The sequence below is a fragment of the Ostrinia nubilalis genome, chromosome 5, assembly GCF_963855985.1.
Source record: "Ostrinia nubilalis chromosome 5, ilOstNubi1.1, whole genome shotgun sequence".
NCBI lineage: Eukaryota > Metazoa > Arthropoda > Insecta > Lepidoptera > Crambidae > Ostrinia > Ostrinia nubilalis.
This window is the reverse complement of record NC_087092.1, coordinates 7,394,732-7,412,567: the sequence shown is the minus strand read 5'-3', so window position 1 is coordinate 7,412,567 and position 17,836 is coordinate 7,394,732.

Genomic DNA, 17,836 nt, shown 5'->3' with positions numbered 1-17,836 from the left:
CTTGTGGACTAGGGTTGGCTAAAACTTAAAATTCTGGTCACTGGCACACATTTGATATTAGCCTTTTTCAGGGATTGAAAGCTGAACGTTCTTTATTCATGTCCATTTTTCATTAATTTTCATAATTCTATATACAATTTAATGTTATTTGATTGACAGTAAAACATTTATTCATTGAACTTTCAGTGTATTTTTTGGATCGACATCATAATTCAGCCATTAATTAATTAGTTTCCAAGGTACTTCATAGCACGTACTTTGGTTCAGTATTCAGAAGTAAATTTCATGCAGAGACCTTACCAGAAGTTTTTCAGCGCTACTGAAAAGTTGTTTAAAGCAGTGACCTAATTAATTATTACCTTTGCGGTGACAACGACTGAAAACTGTATTAAAATAATACAAATGCGAAAGTAACTCTGTCCGTTGGTTTGACTTCCTAAAACCAATTTTAATCAATTTTAGTACTTGGAGAAGGACATAAGCTACCTTTATAGGAACTCATACAAGGTTCAAACAATAATTTCTCAAGATTGAGATGAAACTCGAGAAATATGTTTCATAAGTTTAGATTTTACTCGTAGGCGTAGTTCATGATAAAGACTTTTTCTAACGCTGAAATCCACGCGGTTGACGCCGTAGACTGAAACTGGTTTATTATAATTTCGATGATGTATTGTGTCTATTTTTACACACGTTGAAATCAATACATGAAATTGAACAATACAGACAACCCTATGAGGTGTTCGCGAACCACCAGAGTTAGTAAAGCAGGGCCTGTGTTGTCATGCGCTAAAGAGTTGTATAAGCAATGTGACGCTTTCTACGGACGTGTAATCAGAATAAGCAAAGAAGTGAACGGAGAAATTGTCAACGTTTAACGGTACGGTTAAAATTGGTAACAATAAAACAAGAAATGCTAAAGTGAAATGGCTCTCTTAATTTTATTGTTTTTGGCCATCATATTGCAAACTGCACTCAATAAAGCATTTTGTGATTCATAACAGCTAAAATACTTATATACAACCTAAGAGCATTATTTTTTTTTAATAATGGTCATTCTTTCAGCTTTATGTACCAGGCATTATTAAATTTCTGTGATTTCAGTTAAATTAACCACCGTTTCGTATGATTTCGAATATAAAAAAACCTACCTAACTAATAAATAAAAGTAAATAAACAGGCACCGTTTAATGTTGCAATGTCTTCTTTAATATTTTCTTATTTGACATTTATTTTTAATAAATTGTCGCGTTGTTAATGTTAAGGACGTACTATTCGATTTATCTCCAATAAAATATGATATCTCCAACAATAAAGTCTCGTGTAGCACGTTCATCGGTACATTGATAAATCGCGTTTGTAAACCCCAAAAATGGATCTTGTATCGTGGGTGAGCATTACTTTATGGCAGTCACGTGGACATAAGCGCGTGCGCAGCCTATAGGGTTGATAAGACTTGCAGTCATTGTCTGATATTTTCTTATACCTAGTATGAAATAGTTCCAGTTAGAAAGGATTTTTTAAGTTAGAAAGAATAAAAAAAAAATGTATTCAGATTTGCTATCATTATTAACATCTACATCTTATATTATAAACTACATCTAAATTGGAAATGATAACAAACTTTGAAAAGAAGCAAAAGTTAAGTTCTTCTTTTCATAAACCGTTGAGATTCAAGCCTAGGTAGAGCTAACAACAACAAGTCTAGTCTGTTGCGATTGGCTGAATTTTAATTTTTAGACCAAAATCTATTGCATTATTGTTTCTACAACTGGATAGTTTCATTCTTGATTTTCGTTTCATACGGATTTAGCTGTAATTGGTTTTGAAATCGTTCTAGCTAGTCCCTTCCGACTTGTCAACCCTAGTGTCGTAGCACACACGTTACGAAAAGCCCACGGCGCGGCGCCGCCTCAGGAATACCAATCGGGCTAAATTGGGCGGCTCACAAAGGTCGAAGGCAAAATTATTTATAAAAAAATTGCGAAACCACCACATAAAAAGAGTTGGGACATTGGACGTGCTGGCGACGCAACGTTCTCTCTTTTGAAGGTTACAATAACGCGAAGCTGTGCGTGTACCGTTAAAACAAAACTGTCAACAGTTTGTAGAACTAGTTTAACTATTGTTTATAACGTAACTGTAGTCAAACAGGTACACTTTCTTTTTGGTTGGGAGAAGATTGATTGGCAGATAAAGCTGTGGCGCCGGCATGGCAATTGTTTATTTACTGTTCTACATTCTCCAGCTGGGGATTTTTCCATAATTCAGGCGTCTATTATCAATTGATTTTCTGATTGATAGTCCTACAGTTCAGGCTCTAGTTTTTTGTAATTTTCTCTCTTATTCATACAATAGCGTGGCTAATTCAAACATATTATTATTTTAATTTTCTTTAGGAAACTTAACTTAGGACTTTAACTTTTCATAAAAGCCGTGTCAGTTGTTCTCTATAATTTTTCAACCGACTTCAAAAAAGGAGGAGGTTCTCAATTCGACCCGTATGTTTTTTTTTTTTTTCTATGTTTGTTACGCGATAGCTCCGCCAATTATGAACCGATTTGAACAAATCTTTTTTCGGCGTATAGGTACTACCTCAAGGGTGGTCCCATTTAAATTTAATAATAGAAAAAACAACCCCCAAGGGTGGAAAATTGGGGATGAACTTTTTTATACGCAATATCTCCGCCGATTATAAATCAATTTGAACGATTATTTTTTTGTTGAATAGGTATTATCAAAAGGGTGGTTTCATGCGAATTTGAAGAAAATATTTCACCCCCAAGGGTGTAAAATTGGGGATGAACTTTTTTATACGCAATATTTTTAATTTTTAGTTTTTTTTCGTGTTCACGCATTTGAAGTCGGTTTTATTTTTTTAAAAAGTTATAATTATGTTAAATTACTTTTCAACTGGAACGCTTTCGGAGTTCTCCGCGAAATAATTTCGGTTTTTTATTCGGCTCAATCTATCTCTGTTACTCCAGGGGTGCTATAATGTGTGAGAAAAATGCAGCTGCAGCACCGATTATCGAAATCGCACGAAAGCTGCGCGGAGCATATCGATCGACTACGGTCGTAGTCGCGGCTCTACGCATAGAGCGGCGCTCGCGCACGGTTTGGGCCGCTGCGGTTGCCCGGGGTCGCGTGCTGTCGTATTTCTAGAGCATTGAACCTCTGCAACCTTGTGCGTTGAGTCCGACCGCTCTCCGCACTCTGACGCAACGCTCCAGCCCCTTCACAGCCATATCGCATAATTACTCCTCCAGGGCACACCTGCTCTCAACAATGAATAATTTTGATGTTCACTAATCGATTCATGAAAGGTTGAACTTAATTGGAGGCTGCTTGATTTTACGCAACGCTCTAAGCCGATCTGATTCGGATCCATTTATCTTCGAACTAAGCCTCTATAAATAATTGATTGTAAAACCGAATTGAATATTTAATCCGTCCTATAACTTAGCGAGTAATTAAAACAGATTATGATATTCATTAACAGATATCAAACACGTGTAATGGATTCCAGCTAAGTCATCCCCTATTTTAACAAGATCCTAGTTGTGTGTTCGGAAAAAAATTAAAAATATGTTTACAAGTGACCATATTTCCATTAGTACCTTTTTACGTTTCGTGTCGGTTTTTCACAGCCTTTTCAGACATTATTTGCAAACTTGAGCATGTAGCACCCTTTTGCAATCAGCGCGCACGGGAACGCTAACGAGCTTAATTATCACCTGTTGGAGGGTGGTACGGACAATAGAGTGAGTCGGTCAAGAGGCGCAGGCGCGGAGTGCTAACGAGCCTCAGCCGACCGCAAATAGTTCGCGAGAAGTGCGAAACGGTCAATTGGCGCCCGAGAGCGTTGCGAGGTAACGCTTACGTAACCCAGTGACATAACCAAGTCGACGACCGCCGCTTGCGCAACCACCGAATCCGCAACCCCACGCACCGCCCCTCTCCCCCTCACACTGCCGCGCCCCCCACCAAAAATTACCTAATTGTACCCAAAATGCATCAAAAGGACACTGCTCCTATGTCCGAGTTACAACACCGGCTATCATTAGTGCAACAACCTTAAGCCTAGGTAGGTGACGGACGTAGTTGGACCGAAGCATGCGGTCCTTTCGATTAACATTTGAATATGTAACATTAATTATATCCAAATGTTAGGATTGGTGGTTTGGGCGGATAGATCTGTCAATAATAAATCTAGTTGCTCAACACGAAAAGTCGCTGTTACGTAGTACGCATGAAAAATATGGTTGTTAGAATAATTTGGCAGAACCTATTGCTTAAAATGTGTGCCAGGCAGGGTATTGCGTATTCCGCGTGTGCTCCAGGAACCGCATCGCGTAGATTGCGGGTGCATGACGTATGTGGTACAGTTATCCTTAGTGAACGAAAGTGAAAACTAAATGTGGGTTCGGTCATCGACCCCGTGCGGGTCGTCGACCGCGCCGAACTGCAAAGGCCGTTTGTGAGTGCGGAGGCCGCGCGCGTGACATTTACCCGCGGAGGCGCCCGCGCAGCCGCCCGCCGGTCGGTATTGCACGACACCTGTAACTGAACATAACGTTTTTTAAAACGCACTTTATTATTATCAAAGAGAAAGTTATGCGCATTACGCTACAAGCGCGCTATTTAAGCTTTTGACAACGGCTAAGCGAGCAATTAAAATTAAAATCGACGATGAGCTTTCACTTTATCCAATTTCTGCGCGATGTAAGCAATATGATTAGTAGTTTTAGTATCCTTTGTGTGGCAGAATCCATCTAATAGGATGTTTGCGTTTTCTTCAAAACTTCAAATATTTTTTCCATAAAATTCGGTCTCACACTTATCACGAAATATCTCGAAATTTAGTAGATTAAGTTCCCGGCGATGAAGTAGAATATTGGCATCCTCTAATAAATATTGATAGGAAAATCCACCCCTGTAAGGGGGTGAGATGGGGCTGGAAGTAATTTGGAGCTTCCAACATCTGTGCGAATGATGTCGCAAGGGAGGCAGTTATTCATAATGTAGAGTCGTTCGTATAAAATTTGGTTTACCTACAAAATTCTGAATATCTGTGAAAAATATTTCACCTTAAGAGCCATTTCACAAAAATATTCCGCGCGAATTTAGGTAAAAGCTGTCAACGCAACGTCAAAAGAGTAAAAAGAACGCTGAAATGGACAAAAAAATCTTGAGCTGTGACCGTATTAAGACTTGATTTAAGTTATAAATTTTAAGGTAGAATGAGGTATTCAAACTTGATAAATTAATTTAAATTTTTAATAGAGTTTATTAAGTCTTTTATATTTCGATTCATAATGAAACACGAATAGGTATAATATGTAAAATATATATTATGTACAAAATAAAGACAGTCACATAGTGAAAAAAAAAATCTGCCCCCTTACAGCTCCATCATCGGACCCTGGATACGAAATATTCGTCAAGGCGAATCACACAAGCCCAAACTCCATAGGGTTCTATTGTTTTGTTACGGAGGTGGCCATTGCATCTCCTCCAGATCCATTATCAGACAGAGCTAAGAAATAAATAAATAAATATTATTATAAGTAAACAAATAACTAAAATAATTCATCTTACTATCTTACTTCTTACTAGTCTTACTAATATTATAAATACGGAAGTTTGTGTGGATGTCTGGATGTTTGTTACACTTTCACGCAAAAACTACTGAACAGATTTTGATGAAACTTTACAGTACAGTACAGCAGTACTAGGCAGTCTGTGTTCAACTATCACTCGGGTCGGACGTTCCTATCGCAAGACCTTTGGTTCATTCAGTTCCGATACGACTCTAGTGCTGTGTGTAATTATTATTATTAGTGCTGTGTGTAGTGGATTTCATTTTGCCTGAGACCTACGCCATGAACCCTGAACCAGAAGACCCTGTCGCCAGCGACAGCGACGCTCATCCATCCCTGGCGTCGACCAGAATAACAATGTATAGGCTATAATTTATGACGATCTGTGACAAACTAAATTTCAAGCGGGTGAAGCCGCAGGCAATACTACATATTTCATACTAGCTTTTTGCCCGCGATTTCATCTGCGATGAAGTGGAAAATGGTTGTAATAGAATTAAAATATTATAAGAAAATTAATTTTGTTAAATGATTATATTTTTTGATATAAAATCTACAAATTATTATGTTTAAATGTTTAAAGTGTACATATGAAAATAGATAAAACTAGACCTATTTTTATCGACAAAAAAGAGGTAAAAAATTTTTTGAGATTTTTTTTTAATTTTTTATACAATTTTTTTTCTTCCAATTACTTATTGTAAAAAAAACGTAATAACTTTTAAACTAAGCGGTATATCCTGCTAAAATAAAAACAGTAATAATTCTACATAACAGACGATACTGAAAAAGTACATAAAATACCCAGAAAATGCCAACAAATAATAAAAAATGATACTTTTTGAAAAAAATCTGCTTAAAAATTCGTATTTTTTTGGTTATTTGATAAATTTCTCAAAAAAATGCCCCTATAACCGGAGGTTTTTATTACTTTGTATTATTCTCTATCGTATTACCTTCGTAAAACCAAAAATCGCATGTCTTTATCCCTATCACAACGTTTGCAATGATCGTTTGAACTAAGCCTCTCCGGGCGCGCCATTCAACGCTTCGTTAACAACGAAACTGAAAATGGCTCTAGATTTGTAATTTTGATAAAGAAAAGTTAGATTTCAAATAAAAACCAAATATTTCGAAGTAAAATAAGCATTTTAGTTACAATTAAAATTGTCTCTACCTGTAGCAGAGAATAATGTTGTGGTAGGCCTGTGTTCAAACGATCATTGCAAACGTTGTGATAGGGATAAAGACATGCGATTTTTGGTTTTACGAAGGTAATACGATAGAAAATAATACAAAGTAATAAAAACCCCCGGTTATAGGGGCATTTTTTGGAGAAATTTATCAAATAACCAAAAAAACACGAATTTTTAAGCAGATTTTTTTCAAAAAGTATATTTTTTTATTATTTGTTGGCATTTTTTTGTGTATTTTATGTATTTTTTAGTATCGCCTGTTATTTAGCATTAAATTATTACTGTTTTTATTTTATCAGGATATACCGCTTAGTTTAAAAGTTATTACGTTTTCTTTACAATAAGTAATTGGAAGAAATAAAAATGTATAAAAAATTAAAAAAAAATCTCAAAAAAATTTTGACCTCTTTTTTGTCGATAAAAATAGGTCTAGTTTCATCTATTTTCATATGTACACTTTAACGTGACTCACACTGTATATTAAAAACTTACCTTGAAACGCGCACCTGCTCACGTGGGATTTATTTTTGGCAAAAACGGTAGCATGATATAAGATTTTTTTATTTTTTTTAACCTGTCATATATTCAGGGAATCATAGCAATAGCTTACGTTCTAGAGTGATCCATCATTTGGACGTGAACTGGACGGTGGACGCGAAAGGGCGTGTCGACCTTACGCAAAAATATATCCAGTTAATTTTAATTATTTTAAGCTTAATGGTAAGCCTAAAATAATTAAAATTAATTGTGCTTGTTATGAAGCATGGCTTTTGTTCTTTTATTTGTCTTTTTTTTTTAATTTTAAGTAAACGTACAATTATCTGATCAAAAGCAATCATAATCTGCGATTATATTTGATTTTTCTAATAAATTTGTTACTATTTCATTGCAAAAGTGATAAAAATATGTTCTATTTTTATGTTTTGTTTTTTTACTTAAACTTCATTCAAAATAATTAACTTAAATCCAATTTTTACACCTTAAATGTTTGTTTTTCTTTGGTGAATAACTTGACAAGTCGTCGGTACACAACTTGACAAGTCTTTTTTTTAATAGATTAAGAAGATAATTTAATCAAATTCTTACGCCAATCGAAAAATACGCATCAAATTAGCTTATTTCAATCATAAAAATATCAATTATCATTAATTCCGATTTACCAGAGAACTCTAAACTTTAAAATCGCTCCCCTGAAAAGTACGCAAAAATGACATGTCAAGTTATTCCCGCGCGGTACGGAAATAAATAAACAAATCTTTGGACAATTTCGCAGCGCCATCTAGTCCAAAAGTAGGCAACCAATATGCTTGTGTTAAGGGTGCTAGCATAATGGATATACTTTTTTATAATTTATTTATTCAATTAAATACATGTTACCTACATATTATACATAGTTACACCCAGATCCGTCAAAGAAATTAAAATTTATCATTTCAATTTCTGCTCGGCCGGCCGACTCGAAACAGCCTCTCGGCATAGTATCAAATGTATTTGGTCGCCGTACAAATCACCGCTTCACGACACGAACGCACGTAAACGTCACGGCGGGAAAAATGACACAGGTCCTGCCTTGACGGGCGCTCGCGCCATACTAATCGATGTCGGCTTGCGCATTGTAATTTATACTGATATTCACATCAATATTTTGACAAAGTGGTTACTAATATTTAAACAATAACTGTAGAAATCAATTCTACAATGAATATACTTTATTTTGGGATACTTTTATTGCAGTTATTGCTGTGTTTTTAAACCAAAAACCACGATCAAAATGTGACGTTAATCTTCAAATTTGCCAAATTATTTTTAGATTTTACTCAATAATGGTAATGAAATTCAAGAATCTATTTCATTAATGGACTACAAAAATATATGTCCGATGATTACTATATATTTTTAAGCTTATTATATGAGCATAAATAATAGATACAGGACTTTGAAAATGAGTCTGCGGCAATTTTTCCGTAAAATGGTTGTGGGAGATGGGGCACTGTGAATTAAGCAAAAGAGTTTTAGTAAATCCGTTTCATTAATGGTCAACACCAAGGATTGACCTATCTTTCGCAGTTATTAAATAATATCTGGGTGTTGCTTAAGATAGTAATTCATGCTTCCAAAATCTTAGAAATTCGCACGAAAATGTAAAATGGCTCTTAAGAAAATATGTCTTGAAAATGTTTTCGACGAGGTTCAACATACCAAAGATTAACGTAGGTTTTTAGACGTCCGATTGCTAGAGACCGGAAGTGAGTGATTGGACGGAATGCACTACTTCTACGTACTGGATCTGGAACTATTTTACCTACTTTTTATTTAAAAATAGATATGTATTTAGTGCTTCTATACTTATTAATGGATACCCATTCCTACATAAAAAAATGGTTTTACTAAAAACAAAAAGTAAATTGATTAGTAAATATACAGTGACTTCTACCACTTCTACCATTCATAAACGACTAAACAGTCGCCGACAGATAAAATTATTACGCGTTTTATTACTAGTAAGTGGTAATACACATTTTATGTGCAGTTATTGAATGTTATTGCTGACGATTGGTTTTCATATCAACATATTGAAGGTACTTTTGGCATGTTTCAGACATAGCTTCTTAGTTTCTTTCGTTAGAAGCTGAGAAACGCCTACGACATTTCCAAAAAGTACATTAATTATTACACTAGTTTACAAAAAAAAAGTTTTTCTTTTACCCAAAGATAATTCATATGGGATGTGTTTTCTACCAGCCCCCTTATTACAAAAATATATGTCTCATATTTTTATCACGTCAAGTTTTTGAGATATCCGCATTAACCTAAGTAAGCTGTCTTGTTAGCCGTGTCGGAGTTTCTACTTTATTTTAATTGCGTTTAAGTATTATTTTAACATTTTCACTTGTTTTAAAATGTCACGAAGGCAGTGTAAATTAAGACCAAATAACTTTTGCTAAGTTTGTGGTCAAATTATATTGTCAAAAATGAAGAGACCAATCACTGAGGCCGTAAAACGGGCCTATTTCTATTACTTTCAAATCTCGATAACAAACCTGATAAAAATGGGTTCCTGGTGCAGTGTGCGAAAATTTGAGAAGTATATTATTGCACTAGGCTCCAGGAAGAAGAAAACATATACGATTCGTTCGGCACCCCAATGTTATGGAGAGAACCAACAAATCACATTAATGACTGTTACTTTTGCCTCACGGAAACTACAGGTTTTAGCAACAAAACCAAGAACATACAATATTCTGATGTTGCATCAGTCACAAAACCTGTGCTACAGTCTGAAGGAATTCTTTATCCATCATTACCCAGCAATTCCAGTAAGGGAAAGATGCTTGGTATTAATTTAAAGCAGTAGTGAAAAGTTTCAAGGGAAACTATAAATTAATCTGAGAATTATGCAGAAATTGTTTCTAAATTATTGAGGAATTACCAAGGAATACCCATGCAAGTCGTTAAAAATTCATTTTTTACATTCTCACCTGGATTTTTTTCCTGAGAACCTGGGAAGCGTGAGTGTTGAGCATGGCGAAAGTTTTCACCAGGATTTGAAGGTTTTTGAGGAAAGATAACAAGGAATTTGGGATAAAAATATATTATCGGATTGCTGCTGGTCTATAATAAGGGAAACTGATACTAATCAGTATAAAAGAAGGAGTAAAACGACTCATTTTTTATTGTTTTTTAGAGATAAATGTGTAAAAATGATAAAAATTAATATAATCAATATTTACAAAATTTGACGTCCTAAATTTTTTCTAAGTTCAGTTTTTAAGTAAGGGTTAATAACTCTACCGATACATATCAGTTTCATCTCTGGGTAAAAAACCTTGTAAACTAGTGTTATTATTATAGTAGTGAAAGGTTGCATTTAAGTTTAGTTATATTTTAGTGATATTTTGTGGAAGCTTGTATGTAGAACAATGGTTTGAAATAAGGGGTATTAACAATTTAAATAGTATGTGTAGTTTTATACTATTACCCCCTTACTAATAAAAAGTTGCATGCTTGTTGAACACTGTTTTAAAGTGACATTTCCATACTAAACGTCACTTTAAAAACACTGTTCAATGAGTGTGTTCCGCGGGATAGTCCAAAAAAAAAAAAAAAAATGAGTGTGTAATATTCTCATACTAAAACAACTAAGTATTTTTTTTTTCGAGACAATCTACACTTAAATAATTACATTCACTTGGTTTATTGAATTAAATGACGAAACTGCCAATTAATTGAGAACTTGTTTCATTAAACTACCGTAAGGCGAACGTGCTCGACACCAAAATTAAAAAGAGTTACTGAAACTGTAAAGCGCCTCAGAAAATTGCCTCGACAGGCTGAACTTGTAAAACAGGTTTGAAACTCTTGTTTCAGTATTGACTTTGTAAGCATACTTACTTAGTCAAGTGCTACGTAGGCACGTCGACAGCACATCAGACATGAGATTATTATTGTCGCAAAATCGCAATCTAAAAAATTACAGATCAATGATTAATTTTATTAAAATTTTCTCGCGTTAAGAGTCGCATCTCAAACTAAATTATAAATAACTTGAAGAAATCAAACTGCCTACGGTGGGAATTGAACATAGGTACGACCTTTCGCTTGCCGGACGACTACTCTTCCATCTGAGCTATACTAAGGCTGAGTTGCACCACCTAACTTTAACTGTAACTATAACGACAACTGGTGCTTTTTGTATGGAATTTGACAGATTTTTGATGTTTGTTAAAGTAAGATGGTGCAACCCAGCCTTAGAGACTGTTTAGAACCAGATACAAAACAATTTAAAATGCCATAAGCACACAACCTTAGTAAGTATTCAAATTAATAATAGAGAAGTCATCTAGGTAATAAACATAATTATTTAAAAACTTCCTAAAGTTAACTTTAACATGATAAAGTTGTGTATATTTATATGTAGCTAAACTTGCATCTTGTACTCGTTTATCACCGTTTAAACCCACCATTTAAAGGCCTGACTTGTGATAACTAACTGTAAAATTTTAATGACTCCAAGCTAGAGTCGGAAAGTGAAAAAAGAGTCATGAATACGCGATTCACTTTGGTTTGTCGGTTAGTAGGTGGTGGTCCTACGGTAATTATTTTATAGGGTACAAGTTACTTTTATTGCTTGCATCAAATAAACGCTCTACTGTTGAATGGTCTTTCTGACCATTCAACAACTTAGGTACTTTCTGTAAGTACTAGATAGAAGTATATTTTTGCTTACATTTCTACGTTGGGTGATACATTAGGTATTTAAATACTGACTATTTTTTTACCTTAGAAAGAAGAAAATCGTCCAATTCTCATCCAAAAATATTAAAATAAAACGATCCTTATCAGTTCCTTATCAATTACTATTTTGATTCTAATTTGAATCTGGCTCTGCACATACCAATTTAAATAAACATAGCATGTAAGTTGGTCACTGTCTAGACTGTAGAGAAATAATTGCTCTATTAAACACATCGATCTTCACATGGATTTTTGCTTTTACTAAACAATCAAACAAACAAAAATCTAACAAACATCTGTCTACTTTTCTTTATCAGGAACCTAACATTTACAGACAAATCATGGGTTCAACCGTGTCCAAACATATTGTATTCTAAATCTACGTGCAAAGTTCCGTTAAGCATAAACTTTTAACCTCTGCTAATCACCTAAAATATCGGTTAACTGATGCTTAACGTATTCTGCAATCTTATTTATAGTTGTTTTTATGCTAGTTACACTCGTAAGTGTTTTCGTCCACTTTCGGACAATTAACACATTTGAAGAGTTCAATTTTCGCTGACACCGAGTGGTATGCGTCGCGGTGTGACCAACTCGTTGCCACAACTAGGCCGCGCTTCCACAACGGGTCTCAACTTTTTGTCCGTGATGATGCGGAACAGAAGAGAGAAATTCGGCGAGATAAAGCAGCACTCGGTAAGGGGGACACGGTCACGAGGAGTCATCGGCTCCAAACTCGAATGTGGAGCAAGCGATGTGTTTCTCCTTGCACGGCCTGTCGGCTGTCGTGCGGTAACTGCCCAGAGCCGAAATACGAAGCTGGTTTTTGCGACTCCACTAGTTGCTATGCGGTCTTTCAGCCTACCACGAAATTGTATTCCCATTCAACACAATAACACAAAGAAACAAGACATAAGCACAAGTAACGGGAAGCATGTAGATACAATGTTTTGTCTTATGCGTATCAACGCTTAGATAAGTATCATCTTACAAACGTATGCATATCCATGTAACTTTCTTCTGAGCACGCAACACGCGAGTAAGAAGGCCATTGTTCAGACAAGGAATGGTAAAAATTGCCCATTATATTTTCGAAAGCACAACGAGTCCTTATGTAAGAGTTCGTCGTGACACTTCGAGCGGAGGCAGCGCGAGCGCCGTTCAGCGCGCCACTTTCCTTGCAGTCCAATATTTGGTTAACTCAGTATTCCTTTATTATACCCACTGCAGTGTTATGGTAAAGGCACATTGTCGGTTTACATTGTGGGATGTTGCCTCAAAAATGTAAACAAATTGCAAAACGAGTTTCAAGACTTGGTCATCCTGTAACGATGAAATCTGAGATTACGGTAGGTTCATATCGCTTGCGCAGCTTTCACGAGCTTTTACGCGTCTTTCCATTTGTCGCAGTTTCTATTAGATATTTCACCTTTCTATAACAATAAACGTATCTCAAACAAATTGTAAGATTAGGTTACCTTAGATAGAAGATCCTTATAATGCAATTTGTATGATATGATTATCACTCGATGTTACTGGAAGTGCTGACAGCTGGCTGAATGATGATTACTTATTCGAAAAGGTAATGACTCGGTGTTTATGTTGCCGCGCGCAGCTGATAAACCGACGATTGGCCGGAGGATGTATGTGCGTTGATGGCATCGTGTCGAGTGTCGTTCGAAGAAGATTCTCTCACCATTCATGGGGCCATCGACCCGCAGCTACGCTATACATTTGGCGAACAATGATTTGGAGTGGCGAGGTGAACGGCCGCGCTCGGAGGGGCTGAGCGTGGGCAGTTATTGACCCATATTGGAGGTGAAATGTAGATCAGTGGGCGAGAGCGGCGAAATTTGCTGCGGAGCCGAGTCTCAGCGAGTGCCGAGTGCGCAGCGAGTTGGTCGGCGCAGCTCGCCCACCCGGCGCATGCGGCCGCGGCGACTCACGCGCAGCGCAGCGCGGGCGGAAGATAAGCACAGCCTATGATTCCATTTCAATTACATTTGATTTAATGAAATATTTCATAATTTGTAAATAATGATTTAGGTCCTATCTAAATAATACAAAATCATAATACCATCATTTACTACGGGCCACGAGCAAGTATATCAACGTGACGTACCTAGTTGTGATAACGAAAAGAGTAATATAGATAATTGATAATAAAAGCTGATGGATTTATTTATTTATTTACTTTAAATGTAAATAGTATACCTTCCTATGTTTGGACTTTGGATAGCAAGTAGAGTTAGTAAAGCAATGCAAGAAAGTAAAGCTTTGTAATTGTTGCATTCTATTTAATGATATAAATATCTAACAATAAATACTCCAAGTAAGTTATTTGTTGTTTAAAAGTACTTGTAGGAGATTGGGATAGGAACGGGATGGGATACCTTCGATTGAGCAGACTCCACAGGACGGTCCAAGCTTGGTTCTTCTTTCACTTTCACAAACACTTGAATTTTATTGAGATGAGTTTAGCGCGCGATTTGGGTTTATTTGAATTGGTTTATTTTGGATACTTATTTATTATTAACGCCCAGATAGGTAGGCGAAGCGGCGCGTTGCGATGCGAGAGCGAGACTGAAGGTGGGAGGGAGAGGATAGGAAAAGGACTGTCAGAATGAGTGATAGAATAGTGTGACATGAGTTTGAATTGCATGAGGTTTTAATGCTGGCGCGTACAACTCCCCCGGCCTAGAGGTCTTCCTCTAGATTGAGTAGCGTTTGTAAAAAAAAGTTAAAAACGTAAAAAAAACATGCGTTAGAGAGAACTAAACGAGTTATAAGCGTTAAAGTTGAGTTAAATTAAAATTAAAGTTGAGTTAAATTAAAGTTAAGAAAAAAATTAAGTTAAGAGCATTATTTGAGTTACTGTAAAGGAAGAGGACAAACTCTAACTACAGGCCGAACATAAATACCGGTTGCAGTGCGAATTTTTAAGGTGCGAATGATTTTGTCCTTTCCGGGATATACTTCCACAACCACACCCAATGGCCAACAAAGAGGATGCGCATTGTCATCTTTTATAACAACAACAGAGCCCACATCTATCGGTTTGGTCACCGTATTCCACTTTTCACGGCGTTGTAGAGAAGTTAAATACTCCTGACTCCAGCGACGCCAAAAGCTTTGCACTAATTTATTGACTAACTGATAACGCGTTAACCGATTGTCAGAAATATCAGAGACATCCTCTACTGGTAAGAATTTCAGTGGAGTTATATTGAGAAAGTGATTGGGAGTGAGAGCGGATACATCAGATGGGTCAGAGCTAAGAACACACAATGGTCTACTATTCAATAAGCCTTCTATTTGTACAAGTACAGTGTTGAACTCTTCGTATGTTAACACTTGAAGACCAATAACTTTATAAAGATGCGTTTTTACATAACGAACATTTATCTCTGTGATGCCGTTAAAGTGCGGACCATATGGTGGACTATGAAGAAACTTAATGCGTTGTTCAGCCAAATGTGAACTTAAATATTTTTTGTGAGAGTCAGATTCTAAAAGAGCGTAAATTTCGTCAAGCTTGCGTTTAGCGCCAATGAAGTTAGTACCTCCGTCGCTATATATCATGGAAACGGGGCCTCTTCTACAAATGAATCGACGAAAAGCGGCGAGAAATAGATCAGAGCTTAAGTCTGAAACTAACTCTATGTGTAGAGCCTTAGTTGTAAGACAGCAAAATAAACAAATATAAGCCTTCTGGCTTTTAACACCTCTGCGGCGAATGTGAGTAATAAAGAAGGGACCTGCATAATCGACCGATGTATAAACAAAGGCTTTAGCTTCTGAAACGCGAAATGATGGCAAGTCGCCCATAAGAGGGTTTGTAGATTTAGGGTTTAAACGAAAACAGATATTGCATTGATGCACTCTTTGACGTACTAAGTTACGTGCGGAAAGTATCCAAAATTTCTGTCTAAGCAGACTGAGTAGAAGTGAAGGACCAGTATGTAAATTACATACATGAAAGTAATCAACTAAAAGTTGAGTGAAGCGATGTTTAGGCGATAAAATGATTGGATGCTTTTGTCCATAGTTGAGTTGAGAGTGAGTGAGTCGACCTCCGACACGAAGTATATTATCAGAGTCAATGAAAGGGTTAAGTTTGAGAAGCGATTTGTTAAAGGGTTTATTATTTTTAATTGCGTGCATATCTTGAGTAAAAAATAGTGCCTGTATATGGCGTACTAAATAGAGTTCAGCGAGTTCTAAATCAGAGGATGTAACCACTCCGTTTGAACGTAGTATTTTAGCGAAGCGTAACACGTACACAGTAGCGCGTAATAATTTTGGGTACGTGGAAATGCGATCAATTAATCGATCGAAAAAGTGAGAGTTCGATTGAGAGTTTGTCTCTGAAACAAGAGCGATAGTTTTCTCTTCCAGTCGAACACTGTTAGATGAAACTTGAAATGGCTCGATAGGCCATTGCGAGATTGGCTGAGCTGTCCATTGAGGAGAGTGAAACCAATTTAATTGATTTAATAATGCTTTAGGAGTTACAGGTCGCGATATTACATCTGCAGGATTTTCATTTCCATTAACATGATACCAAATTTTGGCGTTGAGTTTCGAATTAATTTCAGTAATTCTATTCGCAACAAATGTGTGAAATTTGTACGCGGGAGAATATATCCACGTGAGAGTGACAGTCGAGTCTGAAAATGCGTAAATTGAGTTAACAGCATAACGATTCTCTATACTATCGCGAACCGATAATAAAAGATTTGTTAAGAGCAGCGCTGCGCACAGTTCAAGCCGCGCAAGAGATATTTTCTTTAAAGGCGCGACGCGCGATTTGGATGCGATAAGAAAGACTTCACCGGGTGAATCTGCATCAGAGCTCACGCGCACATAAACTACAGCTCCGTAGCATACTTCACTGGCGTCCGCGAAGCCCATGATAGTGACGTGACAACCCGCGGTGATTCCTATATGACGAGATATTTTTAATTGCGATAAATAGTTAATCTCACTATCAAACCGATTCCATTTATTTTTTATTGAGTCTGGAACTGGCTGATCCCATTCAAGTTCGCGCTGCCAGCATTCTTGAATTAAGAGTTTGAGAAACGCTGTCACAGGGCCTAGCAAACCCAAAGGGTCGAATAATCTAGCGGTTGCGGAGAGAATCGTGCGTTTGGTGCATTGGTCAGAGTTAGTAGAGTTAATTTTGTAAAGAAAAACGTCATCATTAGGTTGCCACTGCATGCCTATGATTTTTGTCGTAATTTCTGAGTCAGTGTCAAAATCGACGAGCTGTGGATTTTTATGCGAATCGGGAATCTTATTTATAAGCTCAGGGTTGTTCGAGATCCACTTAACCATTTTAAACCCCCCGGCCATGAACATCTTAACCATTTGATGGTAAGATTGTTCAGCTTTTTCTAACCCGTCCATCGGTGAGACATAATCGTCCATATACATACAGGATTGAGCTTCAGACGCGGCGATAGGATAATTCGCGCGCTCGTCCTCAGCGAGTTGGCGAACGACACGCATAGCGAGGTAAGGCGAGCTAGAAACGCCAAAAGAAACCCTATTGTATTGATAAGTATCAATCGGTGATTCAGGATCAAATCGAAATAATATGCGTTGAAACGGGTGGTGATTTTGATCAAGCTTCACACAGAAATACATCTTTTCAATATCAGCAGATAAAGCGACTGAGAAAATGCGTAAGTTAATTAAAAGATCAAAAATATTACTTTGTAAGTTTGGGCCAGTGTAAAGAACATCATTTAACGACTTTCCAGAGGTTGTTTTACAACTTGCATCTAAAACGACTCG